The sequence below is a fragment of the Rhamphochromis sp. 'chilingali' genome (assembly GCF_963969265.1).
Source record: "Rhamphochromis sp. 'chilingali' genome assembly, chromosome: 11".
Lineage (NCBI taxonomy): Eukaryota > Metazoa > Chordata > Actinopteri > Cichliformes > Cichlidae > Rhamphochromis > Rhamphochromis sp. 'chilingali'.
Window position 1 is genome coordinate 21,414,671 of NC_137938.1, and position 24,527 is coordinate 21,439,197.

Consider the following 24,527-nt stretch of genomic DNA (forward strand, 5'->3'; position numbering starts at 1 on the left):
CTGCTCATTTATACCGCGTGGTTAATAATTATAGGCTCATTACAAGCACCATCTCACTGATCTGACTTTGGGCTTATTATTAAAATCATTATTACTATAATTATGACCTCTATAATGTTTGTTTTATAACACATCACTCACGTCACACGAGCTCCAAAATGCATCATTCACACTAACAAGTAGGTTTCAATCAATGAAAATATGCGTAAATAAATAGTGGTGATCAATGAACTGAAATTTTCTCTTTTTTGGACTGTGTAAAAATAAAAACAGGGATCAGTTACAGTATTTCTTCCGGGTTGTGATAGTCGAAGGAGGGATGAGCAGTGATGCTGCCTGTGTTTGCTCCGCACATCAGCAGCCCTGCTCCTCTCTCTCTCTTTCCCTCTCTCTCTCTCTCGCACAGACCCAGGCAGAGGTTGTACGTCCGCTCCGGGAGAGAGAGCTCACACCGCATAGCGCTACAGCCGCCTGACACCGACAGTCCTACCGCACGCTCTTTTCAAATGGATGTCTCCTCCGTTCACGCCTTTTGACACCGGAAGGTGCTCCTGTAGCTGCGTGAGAAACACCTCGTCCCTTGCTTGTTTTCTTAGGTAACTGCCTTCTCTCGACGACACAGAGAGAGCCATACTCACCCCCCTTTTCTTTCCATCGTTAGCCCGCTAAGCTAGCTAGCCCGCTAACTTAGCGGCGATACTTTGTATCGAGTCGGTATCAGTTTTCTGCCTGCGGACTCTTTGCGCCACGGCTGATTGAGGTGACCAGTCACTCTAGGTAAGGTGAAAATACTTGTTTTAACACCAATTGCAGTGATTGTTGTTTCCTCTCTTAGCCGCATAGTCATTTTTGGAGGGTTGCTTCTGCCCAGTGACCCCCCTACGGTTATCTGGTAGCAGGCAAGCAGCCGCCGTTATGGCAAAGCGGGGCTTGTTGACAGAAGCAGCCGAGCAACAGGGATGCGATGCGACTCTCCGCTTAAGGCACAGATTGCCACTTTGCTTTCAGGTGAATTAACCGGTAGATGCTGTTCCACAACCGCACCGAAACACGCCAAGTGAAGGGAAAGCTGCTTCCCTGATAACGGTGCTCATAAATACTTTTTTTCTATCCATCCCGCGTTAGCGTTCAACCGTGACTGTTGATTTGTAGCGCGAATGGGCCACTGCCGGGGTCAGTGCTATCGCACACTTGCCGCATTTGACTGCAGCGACTTGTTTCCCCCTACTAACGGTCAATTCAAATGAGTGCTAGTTATCAAGTTTTCCTGACTGCTCTGTGATCTCACCCAGTGAGATCAAAAGAAAGCGTCTGTTTAAAGTAGAGCATAATGGTTACAGTGGAATGTGTATCTGCTCTTCCTTTTGCTCTTTTCCTCCTTTCTGAACATTTTAATGCTTCATTGTTGCATCACAACCCGAAAAAGATGATGTGTAAACCCGGAATTTAACCTCTGATTGGTCTGTTGTTGTGCGCCTAATAGAGGTCAGATGACTTTAGCTGGGAAAAGAGAAGAAAACTAGCCAGTGCAAATTTGAAGAGGTTAGTCACTTTGAATGTAACGCAGTCACTAAAAAGACTTTGTAAAGGGTTACTTAAAGCATGTGGGGCCTGATGTGTGCGTGTATGTATGAGTGAAAGAAGAGAGAATGTGCGGGCATTAACAATGCTGTAATTATCTCAGAGATAAGAAAATGGATCCACTATCAATCCTGCAAGACTCGGCAGCTCTGCACAGCAGAGCTGATGAAGCTGTAGGATTGACAGGGAACCAATTAAATTAATCTGTCATGTTCCTTAAAGGGAGAGAAAAGAGGAAGCATGTATTATTTATCCCTCTCTCTCTCTCTCTCTCTCTCTCTCTCTCTCTCTCTCTCTCTCTCTCTCTCTCTCTCTCTCTCTCTCTCTGTGTGCGCGCGCGCGCGCGTGCGTGCACACACTCGTGTGGCATTGCCTGTAAGAGTGCAGATACGCTGTGTTGCTTAAGGGAAGCTGTGCGGTACCTTGTTCACTACCTGTAGCAGCGGTCCCATGGTGCAGGCGAGCTCAAGGCTTTGATCATTTTCAACAGGATTATCTGTGTGGTAGCGCTGACTACCAAATAGAAGAAGAAATAACCTGACCACATAGTGCTTGGCTTCCTTGAAATCTATATGGGAAGTTGAAGTTGTGGAATCATAACTGGGGTTTTGTGCCATGTTGAGGATCTTTGCCTCAGAGCTGGATATCTAAACTTAGGCTTGTGTTATAAGGCATGACTATCCAGCTCTGAAAGGAAATGAATCATGTTCCTCATTTCAAGGCTGTGGAGTCTGCATGATGTGTTTCCTGCCCTGTGTTGCATTGACTGTGTGTTCAGGCTGTAGCAGATTTGCATCCGTGTGTGTGTGCTTGTGTAACCATGTTTGTTATGGCTGACTTGAGAGTCTTTCAAACTGGGAACATTTTGGCCAATCTGTGGGACGTACAGCATTGGGAATATAACAAAAATAGTTTTTTAGTGAATGAGATTAATTGAGGAGGGGAAAAAGTGTGTGGGGAAAGTACGTCACTGTGGTTTTAAGTCATATAGTGAGTATGACTAAGTAATGAGTTGTGTATGTTTTTGCTGCAGGTGGATATAGTCATTGCAAAAGCATGTTTTTACAAAACATCTAAATTATAAGGGACAGTTACAAACAAAGTGTCTTAACCTTTTCCCTATTTTTAATCACAGTGAGAAATTAGTAGCTCACGTTTTCATTGGCTTTGCTGCTGAGTAAATAATCTGGAAAGTGAAGGCGAAAATCACTGCCGTCCTGTTTGCGTGTTTGCTAGTGTTTGTCATCAAGCGTGGCTGTGGCGCATTTATTACTCCGAGCTGCTCTGGAACAATAGCTCTATTCTGATCTGTGTCTCCGGAGGGAAGCAGCAGCATTCGGGGACCCTGGCGATCTGTGTGCCAGTGAGGCTTGGTTTGGGATTGGGTTTCCACAGCCACCTGGAGCTCAGAGCACAGGAATGCCATTGTTCCTACTTCCAGACTAAGACCGGATCGCACACATGCACATAAAGAGATACATGCGAGAGGACTCATACCAGCCTGCCTGTTCCCCCCCAAAACCTGGGTCACCCTGCTTTGTTACATTGGCATTACTCACATGCACAGCCACCATGACCTGGCAGTGGCTGCTGAGCGTGTGAGTGCTTTAAATATCAGTGAGCAAAATTTATTGCACTTCCACTCTTTGTGCGTTGTTCATCTTGCTTACCACCTAACATAGGCCTGCAAAGTAGGTGAGAAGTATTTAATAAAGTGTAACTAGAACTGAAGAAATTGCCCAGTTAATCATTTTGTTATTGCTTCTCACAAGTTGGCAGTCTTTTTGCCCGTCATTGCAAAATTCTGATAGCAGCTTCTCTAGTGTGCACAACTGGCAGCCAAATCTGTGTCGTCTTTGTATTTATTTATTTTAATTAACTTCTAAGATTTGCTGTGCTGCTTAGACAAAGACGAGACATCACCTCAAGGATGCCATAATGAGCATTTTTCAGTGTTTTGTCATTTTCTGCTAAAACAATAAGTCATTTAAATATGCATAATGATGGTAACCGTTTATTTGCAAGAACAAGAAATAACTGGGACACTTTAATCATATGGATGCATATTGTCATAGACAAAAGCCACTGGCGGCGACAGATTTTGTGGTATCTGTTGTAGCTTGTCAAATGTCACTTTTGCTTTCTTTAATGGAATCTCGCTCTCACATGAAAAGGACTGCACAAACATCAGCTGTCAGTGCATGAGCTGATTACTGCCTGCTTACCAACCAGCTACTCCACTAAGATGGGTTTTGTTGTTAATAATGTTGTCTGATCACACTCACATCAGACAGAATTATCTCTACCCTCTGCAGCAGTTGGTTCTGGCATTGGCAGTGCAGCTGAAAGCTCATTTTCTTGTCACAGAGCAGAGTAGAGTTGCCATAAATTGGAATAACATCACCAACTTGGAGCTATTATGTATAATATATGTTTGTTTTTTGTGGTGAAACAAGTATGGGTTTTGTTTTTGTGCTGCCAAAAATCTAAAAAGTATTTTTGAAAAATAGACGATGGTGGTCGAATTAAAGCCAGTTTGAGCATGCTACAAGATTATTTAGCCTGTATTATATCTATCCCAATATCAGAGAGAATTAGCAAAAGCCGACACGTCAACTTGATTGAGGGGGTGGATCTAAACATCTGTTCTGCTCAAAAAAGGCAAGTGTGGCCCTGTAGCTAGTTTAGCTAGATCAGATAGCAGAGACCTAAATGGCTGATCTTCAGACAAGTAAGAGAAGCTGAAAACAGAGTGTAACGAGAAGGAGAGAGAGGGGATATTGGCAGCATTTAGCAGATTTTTTTCCCTGTTTCTCAGTCCTCTAGGGTTTAGGCAGACAAGTTTAGTTTTGTGCTCTTGTGTGTGTGAATGTGTGTGCTGGTGCTTGGCTATACGTGTGTGTCCTCTGGCTCTACAGTGGGTCACTTTAGGGATAGAGTTGCATAGAAGTGGGTCAGCCAGTGCCACCGGGGAGTCTTGCCAGCTCTCTGCTCCTATTCAGCATTGAACCGACTGAAGGCCTACACAAAAAGTGTGCGTCCACATATGTAAGGATTGTTTCTGAGAATTACATGTTAGTGTGAAAATCACACCCTTCACACTCAGCGACCTTTGCTGGATCAGCCATTTACCGAACATGTTCCTTCCTCGTTTGTTGCACTTTGACTCCTCATAAATATGCTTTGGTGGAAAAAAACTGTAACTGTGAAGGCAAAAAGAGCAGCACGCCTATATGTGGCGCAGTATGTTTAAACTGCATATAGGACCTCTACAGATGATTCAGAGCCTGTCACAGCCAGAGTGTCTCAGCTGGATGGACACAGTGTTTCTGCTGGCTTAATGATAAGGAAATAGGATTTAGCCCAGCATTCAGCAGAGGTTTATTTCAACTCCTAGCTGCAGTCTCTTGTTTTCTGCTCTGGCTCTCCTTTGACAAGGAATTAATGGTCTATTTCTGTTTTCATTTCAGTTGCGTATGTAAGTCTTCACAAGGTAGCACCAAAAAACCCAAATATTTGCATAGATGAAGACTTTGTTTGTCACGGTTTGTCGGGAGTCACCCGTGACTTTTATCAAATACAAATACAAAAGCTAGTGCTACAGTAAACTCAGTGATGCTTAAAGTGTTGCAAAGTGCTTTTTTTCCGTTTTGTGTTCCCCACAAGATGCTACAAATATCCATCCAACATAGCGGCTCTGTGTAGAAGCTTTTGAACCATGTATTTATGCACAATGTGACAGTGTGCTGTGTAAATGTGTTAATGGGTGTGGTAAACTCACAAAATATGATCTGCCAACTCTGCAGTTTTTCTCTCTGCATGGTTTGTTACAGTTCATTGAGTCTGGTCTATAGTTCACAACTCTTTTTTTTTTTTTTTTGTTGCTGTTGCTGAGCAGTAGCGTTTAGTCAGTTAATTAATTAGTCAATAAAAATCAACTTAACTGACAATTACTTTTATTTATTCATAAGTGTATTTATTTTTCTGATGAGCATTCTAAACATTTACTGGTTTCATTTTCTCAAATATTCAAATAAGCTTCAAATATATTTGAAGCTTCTATTTGTTCAAATAATAATCTGTACAGTTTGAAATGTTTGAAAAAGTTTTTTATTATTGCTATTATTACAGAAATGTAACACAAAATGGCAAACTGGAAAAAGGCTGGTCAACATGTGGACCATTGTACAGCTAAAAAGCCAAAGATTTCCCTCATGACTTGGTGAAGAACAAAAAAAACCCCTGAATGTTATAATTAATTTATCAGGTATCCAGAAATACACTAATGCAGTTTCATGTCCACTGCATGCACGACTGTTTGATTTTAAGTTTGCCATACACATCAACTTAAAAGATGTCTATGTCTATGTTGTGTTCGTCTTAAGTGGCGAAAAGAGGAAGCTGGAATACTGAGGCTGAAACAAGTCGGTTTTTGGGATGTGAGCGTTTATTGGTTTTAAGAAATTGTGGCAACTTAAACGCCTAATGACAAGTGCCGGTAGCCTGCTACTGTTTGCTGCACAGACAAAGTACCTAGCTTTAAAAGTCACCTTGAAAGTCTCAGTAGAATGAGCTAATACAGCATGCAGCAGCTCAGCATAGTCACATTGAGTAACAGTATATGCTGTTATCAGCTTTGCTCTGACAATTCCCCTCTTTGTAAAAGTGTCCTATTCATGTGTGTCCGTATCTCGCTCAAAGCATCTGTTTCACTCTGAGATACTACTCGACAGAGGTAGTTTCCATGGTGACAGTCGTGCTCCTTGCCCCCCCCCCCCCCCCCCCCCCCTCCCTCCCCCTCCTTGCTCGCCATAGGAAGAAGTGGTGTACGTTCAATTGCTGCTGACTCATGGAGAAACAGTAGTGTGGTCCATAATTAGACAGACACGTCTCTTCTCTGTCTGGCTTGGAACCAGTTTGTGTCCCTTTTAATATTTTACACTCTGTTTGTTTTGCGTGTGTTTTGGCTTCTGTATTCGTCTTTCAGAGTTGTTTGTTTTGTTAGACTTTTCTGCTAAGGGAATTTTCTAGACAGTTTTCCCTGCTTGTTTTGACTGATTATGCTGTTAAAGTTAGAAAAAGATTTCTGTAAATTTGGTTTAAAAAAGTGGGACACACTGATGTAACATGATCTTCTAAAACTGTCAGGAACTTAAGGAAGCTAGCAACAGGGGTTTTTTTTCTTTTTCTGTTTATAGCGTGAATCTGATAAGTATGCACGTTTTTCCTGTAGGAACTTTACAAATTATAAACACCAGTTCTTCTTTCACAGTACACAAGTTAGACAAACAGTGCTAGCTTTTAAGTCCTTTCATGCAAATTCTCTCAGCAGTTGGAAAGTAAATTTAATTTGCTGGAGTCCTAGTGAAAAGTCCAGAGCAAGGGAGAACCACTTGGAGAAATAGTTTTGCACATGTGCAAAGTCTAATTTGAGAGAAATACCAGTGCAAACCTGAAAGCTGTAACTCCCTTTAGGGCTATCTGGCCTCTTGTGAATAAGGGAGGACTTATTTAAGTAGCTCCTTCTTCTATCAGATTAGATACTTATTTGCGACAGTATTATGACAGCACGACACAACCCACCCAGTGCTTCTAGGGCTGGGTAGGTTTTGTCAGGAAGCATCTGCTTAGCCAAGCACACATACAGTCTATGTCAGGGGTGTCAAACTCAAATACACAGTGGGCCAAAATTCAAAACTGGAACAAAGTCGTGGGCTAACGTTAATATTTATTGGAAAAAAAAATCTTCCTCCAGATATAAGAATGAATCTTTTCTTATGGACTCAAACAAGTTTTGCTGAAAAACTGAATATGGAACAAGCAAAGCTTAATACTAAACAATATATATATTAGCTGTATAATACCAGTAGGCCAGCTCTAATAGTAATTTGGTATGGCTTCGCGGGCCAAATGTAATTAGGCTGCGGGCCAAATTTGGCCCGCGGGCCAGAGTTTGACACCTATGGTCTATGTTATACACCTCAAGTCCACCACTTGGTGAGCATGTGTAGGTGGTGCACTGTAATGTAAGTTCTCAGCATGATCAAAAAACAGCCAGGCACTTGGACATCTGCATGGATGCTTGTGTTAAGTGGACTATAAAAAAACTGTACTATAATCCCTGCTTAAGTCAAAGGTGTTAACCCTGGATCCACTGAACTCGTGCATTTTCTCACTGAAATGGTTGAAAGTTCTGTCATCCAAAAACTAGCTCAGAGAATCTCTAAACATTTTTATACTTGCTGAAATTAACCAGGGAGAAAATCTGTCTTACAGTCATGAAACCCACAGCTGATGAGCTCAAAATGAAAATTGACTGAGAAAATCATTCTGACTGCTTCCAAGAGCCCGGCAGATGAGTGCGTGCACATGACTGCTACTCAAGATATCATATTTCATGTTTTACTTACATCCGAGAAAAGGCTTCAGTCTTATCGTCCACTTCTAATCAGGGTACTACATTAGAGTCAGTCCAGTGAATCTCAAGCACAAAATAGGCCTCACAGAATAAGCGTTTTAAATACTCTTGAGCAGTCTAAGAGTATTTTGTGTGTGCACGGTAGCCTAGCTAAATTGTGTATAATTGACCTCTGTGGGGATATTTGTTTTCAGCATTTAATCCAGCCTCACTGTCCTGGAGCAGCTGGCAGCTACAGTCCACTGTACAGAGTAACTCCATTTCTGTAGTCTGTGTAGTGCCTCATGGTCTGCAGTACTGGCTAAAGCAGGGCCTGTTTGTACTCGGATGACAGCTCTTAATGTGTCTTTGTTTGCAGCGCTTTGAACAGTTAAACGAAAGATCTTGTTGTGGAAAAAGTCACCCTCCTTAAATGATAGTGATTAAAAGCTTTTAGTCACTCTTATTACCTGACAACAGCAACCAATGAAACAAATAACAGTTATCTCACACTGGATGTGGGTAAAGAGGTTACAATTCAAACAAAAGTCAAACAAAATGTATAGAGATAACAGATGGATTGCCAGTGACTACAGTTGGAATACTGTAGTCACTGGCACTATTAGTTGACTGTAATTAATATTACTGTCAACTAATACTGCCAGTATTAGTATTAGTTGACTAATAACAGTATTAGTTCATACTTTAATTTCCTTCAGGAATGTAGATTACAAACGAATTGAAATTTGCTGCCAAATATGCTTGCTGTTTGAGTGTTATATAGTTAATTGCTGAGGAATCTTTTTAAAACCCTGGGGTTTTCTCTGTGTGCTTGTATATCTTGTGTAATAATGGGTGGGGGATATAATGTTTGCTTCGTGACATATGAATATGGTTATATGAGACCTCAGGCAAGCTGTTTGGTGGCAATAAAAAATACTCAAATGCTTTCGCTTTTTGAACATTTAGCCGCTAATTTTCATTGTGTTTGCCTGTAGGCTGATGTTTGTCTTGGCCAAATTATTCAAGGGCAGCACAGGTAGTAAAAATATAAACAAAGGCAGTCTGATACTGCTCTTCATATTCTTCATTTAAATGTTTTCAACTCCACTGGGAGTAAATTGTGCTTGTTCTTGGCTTAGTTTCCGCATGTTTCTACAGAAGGACACTACACTCTCAAAGGTGTGACCGCAGTGCCATTCTCAAGGTTGTATAAATAATTAATTGATGCAAATATAACTGAAGGCAACATTTGTGTCCTATATGGAAATTTGTCTGTAAGTTATTGGTAAGAGAGAGAAGCAGAGGAGGGCAGAAAGGACTGACACTGCTGTGGAAGCTCTGTGCTCTGTCTTAGCCGTGTGACAGAGTGAGCTATCTGCCTGGGGCTCACCCTCACGAAGGCACAGCTCTCCCCTCTGCGCAAACATACACAAAACTGTCCATCTCTGCCTCTTATCTAGTGTGTGCATGTGTGTGGGTCTGTGTGGTTTTTTTGTGCTAGGTCTCTGAGTGAGCTTGTTGTAGACCAGGCACACTGATAGTCATATCAACAGTTAGTCTAGGCTGATGGACTGCAGAACTACTCGTCCATTGTCCATTGTGTGTGTGTGTGTGTGTGTGTGTGTGTGTGTGTGTGTGTGTGTGTGTGTGTGTGTGTGTGTGTGTGTGTGTGTGTGTGTGTGTGTGTGTGTGTGTGTGTGTGTGTCTGTGTCTGCTAAGCTATCAGAAATTGCATTTCTACAAGCCACGAATGTCAGATGCACTGTGTTCATGTATCTTGGGAATGTGTGTGTTGCATGTGATGCAGTATAATCTGCCACAGGCTTGGATGTGGGTCACTGTGGCTGCAGCTCCACGGGTCAGAGAGAGACAGCAGCAGGGATGCTGCCTCTGTACTTGCTGCGCATGGGCTAGCCTGAAATATATTTCACAACAGTAGAAAATAAAAGAAGAACCAAGCTGCACTTGAGATCTGATTTGAGTTTTCTTTTTAACATAGCCTCAAGCAAAAATACCATGGTATTTTTAGTTGTTCAAGCCGTTTTCTGTATATTTACATGATTAAAAGTGTTACTTATGGGCACCTAAATTTCTGTGTGGTAGATTTTACAAGAATAGAGTCTACAGAGGCATACTGAGATATAAATAGAGATGAAAATTTACATGACTTCTTAATAAGGTTAGATATGAAAGAGGATGACCAGATTAGTCATGCCTGCCGCTCATAGTGGATTTCACCTGAAGTAATTAAGCCAAAGTTATTGCTGAACATTTAGAACCCACAGTGAAACTTATTGGAGGTTATGTAGTGTGACGAGGGGTGTTAGGAGTGAGTGTGTGTGTGTTTGTGTGTGGGTGGAGGGGCTATTGACCTCATGACAGAGTTGGTTAAATGAAGTATTGATACTGCTAGCTTTGTTAGTGTGTGTGTGTGTGTGTGTGTGTGTGTGTGTGTGTGTGTGTGTGTGTGTGTGTGTGTGTGTGTGTGTGTGTGTGTGTGTATGCGAGTGTGTGTTTATGTGTGTGCGCATCTGCAGAGTTGTATGTGTGTATTCAGATATATTTACCCTGTGATGGATTGTGCATTTTGCAGATGCCAATAGGCAGTAGTGTGTCATAGATCAAACAACTTGAGTTGGCCCAGTGGTGTTAAATTTGTCTGAGGATTATGAGAACAAATCATGCAAACAGACAGGCAGGTTATGCGCCAATCCTAGAGAACGATTAATAGAGAATGTCTTGGGGGCGATTGTGGCTCAAGAGTTGGGCGTTCGCCTTGTAATCGGAAGGTTGCCGGTTCAAGCCCCGGCTTGGACAGTCTCGGTCATTGTGTCCTTGGGCAAGACACTTCACCCATTGCCTACTGGTGGTGGTCAGAGGGCCCGGTGGCGCCAGTGTCCGGCAGCCTCGCCTCTGTCAGTGCGCCCCAGGGTGGCTGTGGCTACAATGTGTGTGTGAACGGGTGGATGACTGGATATGTAAAGCGCTTTGGGGTCCTTAGGGACTAGTAAAACCACTATATAAATACAGGCCATTTACCATCTTTATTTTCTTGTTTAAAAGTTGCTTTAGTGAAATTTTCACTTTATTTTGTAAAAGGTTTGCTTTTTGCTGCAGCCTGAGGCCATAGATACTGCAACCCACATCTTTACAACACAACATTGTTATCATTTTAGTGACTTTTTCACATCCTTTCAACACCCCCCCCCCCCCCCCCAAAAAAAAAGCAGGTAGTGATAGCGGATGTCTTGCTCTCCGGTTCTCTCCATCTTTTCTGTTCACCTAGTGACCGAAAGCAGAGAGCAGCAACACCTACACAGAGGCTGTGCACTGTCAGAGGAGGACATTAGAAGGGACAAAATGTCTTTGTTAACTTCCTTTCTGAGATGATTTCTTTCATGCATCTTAACCTCAGACTCTTTAGTTTATGTGTTTTCTAATTTTTGTCAGAAAGTGGTTATAAAAACATGAATGTTCGGATTTCAGTTATCGCTATTCTGGATCCGATTGTATTCATAACAGCCTTACTTCTATGGACCAAACATGCTTTTCCATGCCACCTGTGCTGTTTATATGTATGTATTGTAGAGAAGGGATCTTTTTTATGCCACCAGAACTGTTTAGTTTTCTGCTGTTTTTGTGCTGATTTGCACTTCCTTATGCTAAGAGTAAGTGAAGCCAACTGCTAAAAGAGAAGAACATTTGTGAGTGCAGTTCAGTTGTTCTCAATGCCAAAAACACAGCTGCAAAAATACAGTCAAATTGGAAGTCTGCTGCTAACATTTCCAAAAATATTTTCATCCAGTAGAGTTGTTAAAAACATGGCGTAAGGAATCAGTCAACAACATCACCAGTCCAACATCCCTGCTGTTGAATTATTTTCTACAGGGCTGCACTGTATTGTCAGGCAGAGCTTATTTTCAGAAAGAGAGAGAGAGCGAGAGAATGGATAAATGAGAGGCAACTCTCTTAATGTTAGTCATATGGTGGTTGGAAACCAAAATTATTTTGACCGTGTGCAGTCCACTTTTGATCTTGATGTCTAGGTTGCTTCGAAATGGTTGCTTTGAAGACAGGAACCAGGTCTGCAACCACTTGCAGTCAGTTGCTGTCTTCAAAGCAACTTGTGTGACAGTGTTAAACTAACGTGGCAACAAGACAGAGTCAGTTTGCTGTCAGTTTGATATTGAATGGAACTAAGTTGGCAGTTATCTGCAATCTCTTGTGATAATACAGCAGTTGTAACTGATAAATTGGCAAAAATTGCATTTCAATTGGAAATTTCGTACATTCTGCCCAAACCAAAATGAAATGAGCGCTTACCAGTCTTGATTTTATATAGGAACAGAACCACAACACAACAAGTTGGCAACTAGTTGAGTCGAGTCTGTTTCAAAGAAATGTTTCTCACAAACTGCACTTATCTAAACAGACTGCCTCACTCTTATTGTGATGTGTTAGCAGTATGTTTGCATTTTTGAAGTAGACACCAAATATTGGCAACCCATCACCAGTCTGTCCTTCAATGATTGTGATCAGTGAGTGGGGCTGCAATTGGTTTCAGGCAGGTTGTCTCTTACTAGGTTACCTGTATGCTTGCATTGCTTGCACTCCAACAGAAAAAAAAGGCAACCACTGAGTCACTAGTCATAAGGAGTTTGCCATCCTATTTTTACTCTAGTGTGACTGAATCATAAGATAGAAATGTGTTCTAAATTTCATAAAGTAATTATAAATACTTCTCATTTTTCTTTTCAAGTGTTTCCAAAGATATTTTTCCAGAAATTACAATGTAGTTGCAGTGAGTGTGGCTAAAAGCCAGCTCATGTGATAGGAAACTGCATTAAATCCACACTTTGACTAAACCACAAAAGCAGTGCATTGCAGCGCCACGTGGAATTGCTGGGAAGTCTGTCTTAGATTGGTGAATGTTGCCGGGAGCATTTGTGCACACAGCTGGGGGTGTGCATGCGCTTAAGCTTGATCCTGTTAGCACGGCGGCTGGCTAGAACAAGGGCAGGAGGGAGATAGAAACCAAGAACAAATCACAAACATGCAGATGTTACCAAGATACACAGAGATGGATGGGGAAGTTGATGATAAATCTGGCCTGTCTAATCACTCAGGACACAGAAGAGGGAAGGTAGTGTGTATCTATGCTGTGTTCTTTGTCACTACTGTTAACAGTCTTGTGGCCTGGTGCTTTGTTTCCTGCAATCTCTGCCGTCAGTAAACAGGAAGCAGATCTCTGTCTTTCTGTTACTCGCTCTGTCCTTTTCTGTCTGTCCTTTGGTTCCTCTTTCTTCCTCTTCCTACACTCGCCTTCCTCTGCAAGTGCAAGCTGTATGTGTGGAAGGAATAGGCATGTAGGTCCCAATGCACGTCATTAGTAAGGTAAGCAAAAGAGGCAAAATGGTGAGCTGTGTCATCCAGGATAAGTATGACATGTTCAGGGATGTTGGGCCAGCTGCTTCTTACCTATTTTCTCCTCACGCTATTCTTGGCATTCCTGTTTTTCCCTCCTGGGCTTCCCCGGGAAAGATGTCAGAAATGGTGAGCTACGGCTGCAATCACTTGTGATAATGTTGTTGTCATCTTTTGTTGCCTTTCCTCTAGTCCCTATTTAGCATTGATTTGGTTTTTGTGTGTGTATGGTGTGCTTCAGGCTAGGGCTGGGCGATATATCGAGTTTTTAAAAAATATCGATATATTTTCATACGAGATATAAGATGTGACAATATCGTTTATATCGATATAGTCTATGTTACGTTATAATTATACTTGTGGAGCCGCAGGTTTGCCTCTCTTTCGTCCACTTTTGTCTCTACGCAACGTTACTCGGCCTCGCCTCTCCTGCACTGAACACAACTCCCCCATAGCTTCACCTGCAGGCAATGACAAGATGAAAGCGGAAAATCTCTGTTAGCGAGTTACCGTGCGTGGGGCTGGATGGCGTCAACGTGTTAGCGAGCTAACCGCGCTAACGACATGCAGCCCAGAGGGGCTGCACGGCCTAAAATCCTTTCCTTTTCTCAAAAATCGACAGTGCGCCTTATGTATGAATTCTGGTTGTGCTTACTGACCGCGAACCGATTTTATGTGGTACACAGCGCTCAGCAATCTGTCAAAAAATGTTTTAATATGACTTTGCTAAGCTACGGAGCTGCACCGCTTGATGGATTGTCGGAGGATTACGGCTACAGAGGAGGAGCCTCGCGGAGTGATACGTACTGTGTGTGTATAAGGATGGCACCTGTTCAGAGACGTGGTGCAGCTGTGAAATCTGTCTCTTTGTTATTATGCTCAGCGTCTATTAGTTTACATTTTGACTGCACAATTGTGAGCTTTTTGTTATGCACAAAAACAACATTGTTTTCTTTTATTTATGGACCATGATTATTTAATATATGCTGATAATTTATTTTTGAGTAATATCTACGCTGTATGTAAATAAAAGTGCCCGTGTGACATCTGGGACACAGTGTGACTAAGAACTCTCTTTTTGTTCTTAACTTATGGCTTAAAAAAAAAAAAAATCGAGATATATATCTTATATCGCCATCCAGCTAAAAAATATCGAGATATGAATTTTGGGTCATATCGCCCAGCCCTACTTCAGGCCCTGTAAAGCCTTCCTTTCCCACACCACTTGAACCACGAGGTGATTGACAGAGCAAGAGGTCAAAGGGAATGCTGAAAGGATTTGGACGGAAGTTGTAGTTTGTTCAGGATTGGCACAGCACTGTTTGTTGTTGCTAAGACCAAAGATGCCATCTTTAAGCTCCCATTGTTACAGCATATGCTACAAACAGAGTCGCATATCGCACGCACGCACGCGCACACACACACACACACACACACACACACACACACACACACACACACACACACACACACACACACACACACACACACACACACACACACATTCTTCATGCTCTTACTAAGCTATCACATAGTCTAAAAGAAGAGGCCATTCTTCCTGTCTATGAGTGTCTCCCCTCTACTCTGTGACTTTCTGTGGCAGTCTGTGGAGAGAGGGGAACAGTTAGGTCTAATGCTTAGACATGGCTGGTTGATCACAGTGTGCTCACACTGAGCTTTGGGGGATTGTGAAAGACTGATTTGACTGTCTGTTAGTTTTAGCTGTACCCACACTACACTCTAAATTGTCCAGAACAAAGGTTGTTCCAGAGCTCCTCAACCTTGTTTGGCTGCAGCTGTCACACTTAAGCATGCCAGCTTTATCTTGCAAGGTGTCATGTTGGACCTTATGATATTCTCTTTCTGCAAAATGTCTTGCTTACAGAGAGAGAAGCTTTTATGCTTGCGTGCAGAAATCTCTTCATTAGTCCGCACATGAGCACCTCCTCACCTCTGCATTTGTTAGTCCGCCTGAGTCACTGGTATTTTGGATTTACGACAGGAATTACGTCGGGTCAAGCTGAATGGAAAGAGGCCTAAGTGGGAGAAGAGACTGTTACACTGAATTAATAACAGAGGGTGTTCTGTAGGGACTGAGATAGAGGCAAGAGTAGGGTGGGATGAAGACACAGCCTTTTGGCTCCTATCCTGCATTCTCTGGTTTGGTTCACAGCTGGAACAAAGAAGAAGGGAGGTGTACAAAACAAAGGAATGGCAAAGACTGCAGAAAATTCGAAATGCACAAACCTTTTGCCTCCTGATACTGATTGTGGTGTCTGTAGTAGGAGATCTGCCTTCACAAAAGCTTACCTTTGGGAGAGGAATTTCTTTTGCCAAATTCACTCATTGACATCCTTCATATATTAGTACTAAAACACCAACTTTCAACTGTACTTTAAATTTTTATGTATTTTTTATGTACATGGTGCAATTTGTTCTTTCTTTCTTTTTCTTTTTTCTTTTTTTTAGCAGGAACTCCAGCAACAGTTGAGGGAAGATGAACAATTTTAATATTTGACCAACGCGTTTCGGCTTGTGGCCTTCATCAGGGTCATCATGACCCTGATGAAGGCCACAAGCCAAAACGCGTTGCTGGAGTTCCTGCTATGTTATTTCTTTCATCCTCTCCATGCACCTTGGAAGCAGGTGAAGTTGTGCCAGAAAAAAAAAATTTTGCTGCTTTTTTTTTTTTTTTTTTTTTTTTTTTTTACAATGCATCAGCCATAATCAGATACATTTTTCCATATTTTTATGTAAGGCCTTACAGCGATAAAATTAGCTCACTGCAGTAAAACTGGCTCAGTCACATCTGGCTCATGTGCATAGCAGTGTCAGTGCTACAATATATGCAGGCCGTGTTTTGGAGTTATCTCATTTCCGAAGGTAAAAGCTGGTATGATTTTGGTGCAGCAGGAAAAAATAAATGGCTATATCCCCAAACATAAATAAAAAAGTTCCTTACTATAAGTACACATCACACCTCTTAGCATGCAACAAAGTGGACACTCACGGCATAGACTTCTCTTTCTGCTCTCTGGATTAAGTGTAAAGTGTAAAGTGTGCGTGTTAGTCCCCATAGGGAAATAGTTCCTCTTCATTTAACCCATTCACCCAGTGAAGCAGTGGGCAGCCACCAATGCAGCGCCCGGGGAGCAGTGTGTAGGGATGGTACCTTGCTCAGGGGTACCTCAGGGTAGCCGTTCAGTGGAGTCGAACCCCCGACCTTCCGATCATGGGGCCACCACTCTACCTACTGAGCTATCCCTGCCTGGATTAGGGTTCCTGTGTTGGCTTACATAATGTCAGATTTCACTGGCACAACTGTGTGTTTGCCAGTGTTTGGACGGGTCCTTGCATGCTCACTTTCTCTGCCTCATACTTCTGTCCATATGTAAGCCAAAACAATGTGCCACTATATTTTATGCCTTGTGAACAGTGTGTTTGTGTTTGTGTGTGCTTCATTTCTGAAATGGGGCATGCCTTGGTAGCAGGAGTATCTATTACGAAATCATTTTGTGGTTGTAAAGGTACAAAGTCAAGTTTACATTTGTAAAAAACAGTCATTCAAAACTTCATGAACACTGAGGCTAGTTTATTATCACGAGCGTAACAAAGGGCACTACTGCCAGACACTTTTCTCACAATATTCATTCTCTCATCATCACTGCTGTGCTTGCTGTCTGCCGTCTTGGGTTTTGTGGTTTTTGTCATCTTTTTTTCCACCCAGACATGTAGAGCTCATAAACTCGCAGAGAATGAGACAGGTAGAAAGCATTCTGACTTTAAAAAGAGCAAGAGGTTTGCACAGACAAAGACAGAGAGCGTTGCTATTTGCACTGCAGTGTTGTGTGGTCATGTGTGAGTGTGTGGTGGGTGTTCTGTAGTTTTATTTTGTCATTGTCAGGGGAATCTGATGAGTATTTTTAGAAGCTCTTGCTTGTCCTGCTTCCAATTTGCAGATGAATTACATTCCACTCAAACTTCATGGAGGCTCATTTAAATCATGTAAAGAGTGAGAAAAGAAGGGCAGACAGAGACGGCTTACGACGTATATGAGAGATAAAGTAAGAGAGAGATGAGGATTGATGACTCACCCAGAAGGAGACAGGCAGACACCTTTGGTGGCCACGACTCTTCTCATACTGAGGCATACCTGCACTGCAGCACAGCCTCCTCACACTCACTAATGCAGAAGTGTGTGGGCTGGCAGGAAGAGATTTATGGTATGGCTGCTTTTGTAATACAATTCCTCAATATACACATATATACACTGGCTGGCAATATGAGGCCCCAGTGGACCAGAATGATGACTTGGCTTTAAAGTAGGCCAAGCGCCGGATTGAAGGACACGCAGACCCGCATACACACAGGCCCACTCTGAGTCATATTCGCTCTCATCTCTGCTCTCTGTGGACTTTTCAAAAATAGCAGATTAATCCAGTGAAATGAGCAGTTCTGAGAATTCGTCAGTTGCCTATCCCTGCTTCCCTCCACCCCATCATCCCCATCATCCCTCTGTTTCCCCGCTTGCTTTTTTTTATCCTGCTGCAAAGCTGGCGGCGTCTTTGGTCATGTTTGACCTTTAGATTTCCGCTGGAAAGAGGAACGATGATTGGTTTATGACATAATAAAAAGAGATGCGGACCTTGGATGCCAATTTTTAATTGACTGAGAACTTTCCAAAGTCCACTATACTGGCACGTTTGACTGAATCTTGGCTCATTTGCATAATTTGCTGAGTGAAGTGTGTTTTTGGCTTCCTGTGGTTTTTTCATAGATCAGAAAATGTCTCCTTTCCCAGGCATTTGAAAAAATACTCTCCCTATGTACGATGCATGAATTTTGAAAACAATAAATAAATGAAGAGCTGTTTTAAAGCATTTCCTTATTCTAGTTTCAAGATTGCACAAGAGTTTCCTCTAGCCAGCATGTTTGGTGTCTTTTAACATCCTTAGCACAATAAATATTTATTCTAAATTTATTTCTCTTTTCTCTTCAAGGAGCATGTATGAGTGACGAGCAAAAGAGGAAGTGGGATCTCTGAAGCTCCGCCCCCTCTACTGGTGGAGCACCCTGCACATCTGACCAGAGACCCCTTAACTCACTTTGAAAGGTACGAATTAAGGAATGGCTACACAAAGTGATGCAACAAAGAACAGTTAACACAACCGTTTTTGTAGATAGGGTTGTTCATATTGAAACCTAAAGGGCTGAGATTTTTTTTTATTGTACTGTGTATTGAACTGGATATATTAAACAAATTTACCGGTTCATGCATATGCAACTTTTTCTTTTTTTTTCTTTTACTGACCTCAGCTCCTCTATGGTGACCCTTTCTTTGTTTTAATAAGCCAGTCTATCTTCTGGCTGAAAAATCCAATTTCTTTAACAAGAGAAGTTCAGTGGATAAAATTCAGTCTAAATATAACCTTTTAACATCGCACCCCATATGATCCTGATGTATACTACAAACTAGATTTATTCACCTACGGGCAAAATCAAAATGTGTGCTTAAACTATTTTTGAGAAATTACATGTTACATTGTCAAACATAAACCTCAGCACCCCATTAACAGCAAAGTGCCTCTTTTGATTTTGTGTGCTGACCCTTTTGATTGCAAATTAGGCACATTTGCATTCACTTTGACTCAATTCTGGTGCTCATGTTGCATTTCTGCTGCCTTTGTCAAAGAGGTTAGCAAAGTGAAAGGCTTTCCATTGGAGAGGTGGGTCTGCCTTGTTGTTGCCTGAGTGAAGCGGGAGCGGTGCATGCAATTCTTTGTAAGCTTCATGGTGGGGTCCCCATTTATTAGCCTCATTCAGCTGTGCAATCATGTAGAAAGCCCAAGTTACAGCAGCTATATTTAACGAAGAATATACATATCTACACAGATAGATACTTTATTGATCTCACAAGGGAAGCTACATTGTTACCATAGCAGGATAGAAAAAAAAGGTATAGTTTGAAATAAATAAACAAAATAGTTAAAGTGCCACAGGCTCATTGTGAGGGCAAAGTCTTTATATATACAACAGTGATTAAAAAAACCAAAAAAATAAAAATGAGGTCAAGTTAAAGAAGAGTAAAAAGAAAGAATGAGAAATGAAGATATAACAAGAATAATGGCTAGAGTATTATTACAACTGTAAAATGCATGTAGGAGAGCACTGCTTCATCCGATCTCATATCACTTATTTCTCTCATTTTTTACTATCAGTAACTCATTAATGCGTCATAGAAACAGCTTGTAACAGTTATGTAACTGTCTCGTATTGTCTTCATATTTCAGACTTTGCTATGATCTATTGTTTATGCTCTGTGTGTTGAACCCTTGAACAAATCTATGCCATTGTCACACATTATTATACTAGCACACTATTTGTATACACAAGTTTAAGTATTCTAATTAAAGTGTTGTTAAACAATTGTTGAAAAACAAAAATTAAGGGTCATAGGTACATAAGTAAGGATTGAAATCACCGATTAGTTTGTAAATTGCTCCTGTTATCAATTTTGTGCCTATAAATGTGTCAAAACTAAAAGAAAGTCCCCAAAATAGTGACGCGTGTCTTTGCAGCACGTTGCTCTCTTTATGACTATTTACTGTCTGGTGGCTATGTGTGAAAAAGGGTAACGTGCTAAATACAGAGATGAGTAAAATCTGAAAATCCAAAGGCAAAATGTGTCATATTGTGTCAGTGTGGGAAGTTAATGTTAGCAGAAGTTTCATTTGCAACACTAGATTAGTGTTATTGGCTTCTGTGGTTCCCTGTTCCCCCCTGTTGCTGACATCCAGCAATGCCCTTCTCTAAAATTTACAAAGCTTTATTATATCTGATTTGTTACCATATTTGAAAAATCCAAACTACCTTTGGCACATAACTCTGTTGGGATGTTTCTTTGATCTTATCAGCTGCTGTAACAGCAACTATAAATCAACTTTTATCAAGCTTTTTCTGTTCCAGGAAATTCAGTTAATATGAAGATTGCATTAGAGTTTTCTTAAGGAATTTTAAACGACACTTAAAGCGCTGCTGTGTTTGGTTCTAAAATGAGAATGAGAAAGTCAGAACACTGATCATCAATAATGCTAAAAATCGTAACAATGGCATAACGATGAAAAGAGGGTTGCAAAAGAACCATCAATGCAACATAATGCAAGGAATGCAATGCAACAATACAAAGTATTTTTCCTGATTCCTTGTTGTTGTTGTTTACTCTTGTATGTCTGTGTGCTTTATAATACAGATTAGAAATTGTGTAACACAACAGATACTTTAATGCAGTGAGGAATCAGAGCCTAGTTAACCTTTGATTTTTTGTTATTGTGTGTTACCTGGGGGGCAGCTAAACATATGTCTGCACATTGGTTTTTACACTGTGTATGTATGAAAATTGACCAGTAGCTCCACAAAAGTCCAAAGAATATGACAAATATATCACATATTATGTGCTGGGGAAATAGATATGCTGACATTGTACAGTCTATTAAGAAGTCATGCTTAATAGACAGCAATGCAGTTCTCTTCCAAGTAGCTTCAGATATAAACTTTAAAGACATTTTCTTTCCTTTTTTTTTGCCTAAGGTACTGTAAGACGTTTTACAGATGAAAGCAGCCACAAAATTGCGAGGTTGCACTGTAACATAGTCTTAGAAATATTAAAATTTTTCATATTTTTATATGAAAAAAAAAATCAAAGCATATTGTTAAAGTGGTTAGTAGGCAGAGAAATCCAGCTGTGCTGTCAGAGACTCGTTAATCCCTCCTGCTTGGCATGAGTTATAGTAGGAATAGCAGCAGCTGTAATAGTAGAAAAGAGCCGCAAACATACAGGGGAGACCAGACACACAAACCCACTGGGCCTAATGGTTCAGACTTTAAGTATTACAGGGTGATTAGGGAGTTTCTGTGTGAGTACGTGTTAACACCAATTAACACACAGCCTGCGATGATGTTTTAATTGTGTAAACTGTTGTATTATTTGTGCCAGCCAGTGTGATCAAAGCCTCCACTGTGTGTACCTTTGCATTTTTGCGAGGCAAGTGCAAAAAAGTTAATAGTTGTTAAAAGATCATTTACAGCATACTAACATCAAATGGACCACCAGGATGATGCAGTCATTTATGTGTTCTTAGGTGTGTTGTGATCAATTTATTTTAATACGTGTACAAAAAAAGCTCCACTCTCTTTCCAACCATCAGGGGAACACCCCTCGTGACAGTAATGCATATTGATTTTGGCCAAAAAGGCCCCAGTGATTGGAGATTGAAGTATTTAATTCCACTTTGCTTGTGAGCCAAGTTTTGCATTGGTAATCAATTTTAGCTGGGACTTTTACGCTGCCATGGGCAGTTCTCTCTGTACTCCTCTTTGTATTTTAAACTTATTTTTAGAACGTTTAACAATGTTTTATGTAAGTAGTAGGGATGAATCCTCTGCGATAATATGGGGAATACATTTTTATTGGATATAAAAGGCATCTATGTTCCTTAGTGAACACAACAACTTGACAAGAACAGGCATGTCTGACATAGAGAGCTGGATGCCAAACTCTGATTTTGTAAAAAGGAAGCTATTTCAACAAACTCCAAAAAAAAAAAATTCTTTGCAAAATATACAAGAAAACTGTTCCTGATAAACGTGGAAACTAACTTGTTATATCACTTGGGGCAAAAAGACACCACCATGTAAAACCAGGGTATGAACGTACAGGAGGAGGAGATACTATCAGGTGGTGATGTGCAGGTTGTGTTATACTTTCACTTAGAATTACAGGGAAAACTCCACCACCAGTATTTGACTTATGCTGTGTCACTACTATTACGCTCTAATGCTGCTTCTGCTTTCACCTTGTGGCGAAAGATTCACACTTTGAATAAGGTAGTTTGTCTTCAATGACAGTAGCTCATTGGAAAAGAAGGATGGAAAACGTTTTATCAGCATTTTATTTGTCCAATATTGTCAGAATGATCATTATTGTAAAATTACTTTAAATATTGTAATATGATTTTTGAGGCTGTATCACAAACCCCAATAGATAGTTTAGATAGATGCTGCAGGTCCCTCAACTAACAGAATCAGCTGTTTTTCACTGTTATCCACCTATGCGAAGATTCACAAACCAAATTTGGCTGTGATATTAATTGTTATATTTTAAGAAGAACTGTTCTGCGGTGCCTCTTCCTCGGTTCATAGGCCAGCTTTCTTGTGTCACTGGTTCTCTGTGGCTAGACTGTGTCCGCTTAGTCTGTATTTCATCAGGAACTGTTTATGTTTTGCATTTCAGACAGTTTATGCTACTCTACCAATTTATATTCATGCTTTAGGGACAATTACAAATTGCATTTGATTTACCTATTGTTCTAGATACACATTTTTTTTATCACTTTAATAATTTAGTTTACTTTGATTTGTTTTTGGAGGAGATACAAACCCAGCCTCAGGGGGTCACAAGCTAATGCACTCCTAGTGCTGGTCCCAAGCCCAGATAAATGGGAGGGTTGCTCCAGGAAATCTTTGCCAAGTCAAACATGCAGATCCATCCACTGTGACAAACCCATGGGAAATAAGGGAGCATCCAAAAATACTTTCTTTGGTTATTGAAGGCCATGTTGGTCTGAGGTTGAACAGTGTTGAGGTTTATTTCAGTAATGGTACGTTCTGACTAATACACTTCTGGGGGCTCCCCAAGGTTTAACGACTCACAGGTGTTGTCCCCTGAGAACTACATTTCTAAAGAGTGTTTTCTGCTTGCATTCCCAATGCCAGTAGGAATCCCAACATGATTAAATAGCCAGTTGGGAGTTGGCAGTTGGCATGGCTACAGCTAGGCTACAACCACAATAACAAGCCAGGGAGTACCATGATTGGAGGTGTGTCTTTGTTGTGTTTCATGGTTTAAAGTTAACAGTTGAGTTGGAAATGAGACATGCAACTGAAACCAATATAACTCAGCATTAAAAATGACTTATTTCTTTGTGTGCTAAGTTTACAGGTAGCTGTTAACTGTAGACAGAGGCTTCCTCCCTGTACTACTTACAAAAGCCAGTTAATAGATCATTTGTGCCTGCAGCTTATGTTGATCCGTGACCAAGGATTGTGTCCAAAAAATTATGCCAGATTTAATTTGCTTTGATTTTCATGTTGATGCCCCATGTAGTTTGAAGGAAGTGCTAAAGGTCTTTATGTCTTTAGAATTGTAAAAAAGGTTCCTTTGGTCCTTGTTCATTGTGACTTCAGGTGTTCTTTTTTCAGTGTTGCTAATCAGTGGGTATTACCTGGGATGTTTATTATGGACCTGCAGTTTTTTGCATGCAGAACTCTGATGGGTAGCTGACATCTAGTGATCTCTTAACAGCTGATGGTCCGTCCAAGACAGGTTTGACTTAACTTGGGAGATAGCTGAAGTTTCTGATTTTCTCCTAAATGCCAAAAATGCTTTTTGTTTCAGTGCATTCACTGCCAGATGATAGTTTACCAAAGCAGTGTTTTTAAACGCCAGGTACTGACTGCATTGGGTATTCCCTAATTTGAATTTCTATTTGTTTTCCTGGGATTTGGGCTTTTTTTCTAAGCTCATGATTTTAAATTCATTGTAGTTGACTGTCAATACTGCTGCCGGAGGCTGAAGTGCTGTTTTTGTCCCTGCTTTTTTTTTCTTCTTTCAATTTTTTCCCCTTCATTAGCCTCTTCCAATTTTTTTCCTGCTTTTATTACTGATATGAGCCCTGTTTGCTCAGGATCGGTATTACCAGCATAACTTGTCCGATTTAGAAATTACCCTTGCACATCTGTGTGGGAGGGACACCTAGCACAGGAAAAGCAAGGTCTGTGTTTAGTAGGGCTGCACGATTTTGCATAAAATGAGAATCACGATTTTTTGGCTTAGAATTGAGATCACGATTCTCTCACGATTTTCTTTTCCAGTATAAATATTTATTGCACTTATTAACTGCACATCAACTTCGTAACAGTTGAGACTGAACATAAAAACAATAAATAAACATAAAAACAACAAATGTCTCACGTTTTGTTGTTGCTGCAACATGTTGTACTGCTTGAAATTCCGTCTCCACCGTTGCTCGACACTGCGTGTATAGAGCAGGTAGTGCAACAATAG

General features: G+C 40.9%; 1 protein-coding gene across 4 annotated transcripts in view; it reads left to right on the forward strand.

Moving 5' to 3' along the window:
• Nucleotides 1–381: 381 nt before the first annotated feature.
• galnt1 (UDP-N-acetyl-alpha-D-galactosamine:polypeptide N-acetylgalactosaminyltransferase 1) overlaps nt 382–24,527 on the forward strand; it is a 53,537-nt gene continuing 29,391 nt past the window's right edge. For 2 of the 4 annotated variants that reach the window (XM_080895984.1, XM_080895983.1), the window contains exons 1-2: nt 382–777; nt 18,406–18,518. The gene's annotated coding sequence lies outside the window, so the exon portion shown is untranslated. The remainder of the gene's footprint in view (nt 778–18,405; nt 18,519–24,527) is intronic. The other 2 variants (XM_080895986.1, XM_080895985.1) reach the window with 1 other exon arrangement.